This window comes from Ceratosolen solmsi, unplaced genomic scaffold (assembly GCF_000503995.2).
Source record: "Ceratosolen solmsi marchali unplaced genomic scaffold, CerSol_1.0 scaffold8, whole genome shotgun sequence".
In the NCBI taxonomy this organism is placed as follows: Eukaryota; Metazoa; Arthropoda; class Insecta; order Hymenoptera; family Agaonidae; genus Ceratosolen; species Ceratosolen solmsi.
In genome coordinates this window covers 2180522-2183355 of record NW_011948439.1, presented here as the reverse complement: position 1 = coordinate 2183355, position 2834 = coordinate 2180522, and the positions used below count along the sequence as shown (strand labels likewise).

The window sequence follows — 2834 nt, the reverse complement described above, 5'->3', positions numbered from 1 at the left end:
AGATAGATAGAGAGAGAGAGAGAGAGAGAGAGACTGTGTATGTGCGAGTGAACGAGCGAGCGAGCGCGTTGCGGCGAGGGGGTAATGGGGAGGAGAAGGAGGAGGAGGAGGAGGAGGAGGAGGGAGAGACCACCAAGTCCGCCTCTTTTTCTTCGTTTCTCCCTTTGCCTCCTTGTTCTTTCTTAGTCCTTAGCTCGGAGCTCAACCCGAAGGGGGAGCCAAGCCCTGGAACGCCGCCGCCGCCGCCGCCGTCGCCGCTGCTGCTGCTGCTGCTGCTAGGAAAATATCGAACCGAGAATCTCGCTCTCCTGTTGAGCAATTAGACCCTGTGCACCCGTAGTACTTTTTTCTCTCTTTTATATCTCTTTTCTTTTTCTTTTGGCTGCGTCTTTGTTGTTCCGTATCTGCGACTGGCTCTTTCATTGAGCGCAGTTTTTTTTATCCCCAGATCATCGCTCGCGCAGGACGAAACTTCACCGCCAAACTTTCCCATTACCATACATCCTCCTTAATTAGAGAATCGTATCGTCTCTGCGTTTGCTCCGTGAAAGAAGAGGATGATCTCGGATACTTTATGCATCCAAGATCCAAGCAACGCCAATTATTCCTTACTTTCCCTTCGTTCGAAAGCACAGAGGAGCCACGCATCTATCATCCACCACCGTATCTTGGACATTTAACAAGGGCAGCTCTTTTTCCAAAACCACGCAACGAGCGAACGAGTGTCATCCGTTAAAGGGATCGATGTAAACAATTGGACGAGCGAAGGCTTCGACGATTTGGATTTTATTTATGGAGATTCCGGCACAGATCGATAGACCGTACCGAGTTCCCTGCGTGTTAGTTATTAGCCGGGAAGTTGAGGTCGCTCCCGTTAACGAGCTGAGGGTGAAATGCGACGAGGCGTACACGTGCGACGAGAAAACGGATGGGAAAAGCCGGTGCCCGTACGCTCATGCCACCACGGAAACAATCCATAAATATGTTCCCCTCTTCGTCGTGGAGATATCGAGGCTGGCGATACGAGTCAGCCCTGGTGTACACTCCCTATCGTCCCTATCGTCCCTGTATCCTTCCATCTCTTCCTCCTCCCCCACCTCCTCCTCCTCCCGTTATCGGAGACGGGGCGCGCCTACGGTCGCGAACTAACGACACATTGCACTACCAGACATGCACACACAAGACTGACGACAGACAATTCTCACGCACACAAACCATGTCAGACTGTATACGTACGTGATGAGGCCCGATGTTATTCCCACGGGCAGTAGAGCATTCTCCAGCCGTGTCCTCGCCGTCCTCCTCGTTGGCAGCCTGTCCAACTCCTCTGGAGAGTCACTCCGCCGTAAAGTTAGCGGCGACTAGCAGAACCGCGGCACGCCGTCCCCCTTTGTCTGCAAGAGGCAAGGGCAGCGGCATCGCAGGAACGCGCGCCTCGGCTCCTTTTGGCCGACGGTCTTTTTTCTCCTTCGCAGTCTCGATATCGCCAACTGACTTCCTTCTCTCTCTCTCCCTCCAGCTCGCTGCCGAGAATCTCGCTCTCCTGTTGAGCAATTAGACCCTGTGCACCCGTAGTACTTTTTTCTCTCTTTTATATCTCTTTTCTTTTTCTTTTGGCTGCGTCTTTGTTGTTCCGTATCTGCGACTGGCTCTTTCATTGAGCGCAGTTTTTTTTATCCCCAGATCATCGCTCGCGCAGGACGAAACTTCACCGCCAAACTTTCCCATTACCATACATCCTCCTTAATTAGAGAATCGTATCGTCTCTGCGTTTGCTCCGTGAAAGAAGAGGATGATCTCGGATACTTTATGCATCCAAGATCCAAGCAACGCCAATTATTCCTTACTTTCCCTTCGTTCGAAAGCACAGAGGAGCCACGCATCTATCATCCACCACCGTATCTTGGACATTTAACAAGGGCAGCTCTTTTTCCAAAACCACGCAACGAGCGAACGAGTGTCATCCGTTAAAGGGATCGATGTAAACAATTGGACGAGCGAAGGCTTCGACGATTTGGATTTTATTTATGGAGATTCCGGCACAGATCGATAGACCGTACCGAGTTCCCTGCGTGTTAGTTATTAGCCGGGAAGTTGAGGTCGCTCCCGTTAACGAGCTGAGGGTGAAATGCGACGAGGCGTACACGTGCGACGAGAAAACGGATGGGAAAAGCCGGTGCCCGTACGCTCATGCCACCACGGAAACAATCCATAAATATGTTCCCCTCTTCGTCGTGGAGATATCGAGGCTGGCGATACGAGTCAGCCCTGGTGTACACTCCCTATCGTCCCTATCGTCCCTGTATCCTTCCATCTCTTCCTCCTCCCCCACCTCCTCCTCCTCCCGTTATCGGAGACGGGGCGCGCCTACGGTCGCGAACTAACGACACATTGCACTACCAGACATGCACACACAAGACTGACGACAGACAATTCTCACGCACACAAACCATGTCAGACTGTATACGTACGTGATGAGGCCCGATGTTATTCCCACGGGCAGTAGAGCATTCTCCAGCCGTGTCCTCGCCGTCCTCCTCGTTGGCAGCCTGTCCAACTCCTCTGGAGAGTCACTCCGCCGTAAAGTTAGCGGCGACTAGCAGAACCGCGGCACGCCGTCCCCCTTTGTCTGCAAGAGGCAAGGGCAGCGGCATCGCAGGAACGCGCGCCTCGGCTCCTTTTGGCCGACGGTCTTTTTTCTCCTTCGCAGTCTCGATATCGCCAACTGACTTCCTTCTCTCTCTCTCCCTCCAGCTCGCTGGCTCGACCGACTCTCTCACACTCTCTCTCTCTCTCTCTCTCTCTCTCCTTCTCTCTCGACGTCGCGCGCACAC

General features: G+C 53.0%; 1 protein-coding gene across 1 annotated transcript in view; it reads right to left on the bottom strand.

Moving 5' to 3' along the window:
* LOC105365538 (putative uncharacterized protein DDB_G0277255) overlaps positions 1–1497 on the bottom strand; it is a 12496-nt gene extending 10999 nt beyond the window's left edge. Inside the window, exon 1 of the mRNA XM_011503731.1 lies at positions 1237–1497. The gene's annotated coding sequence lies outside the window, so the exon portion shown is untranslated. The remainder of the gene's footprint in view (positions 1–1236) is intronic.
* Between the last annotated feature and the right edge of the window lie 1337 nt (positions 1498–2834).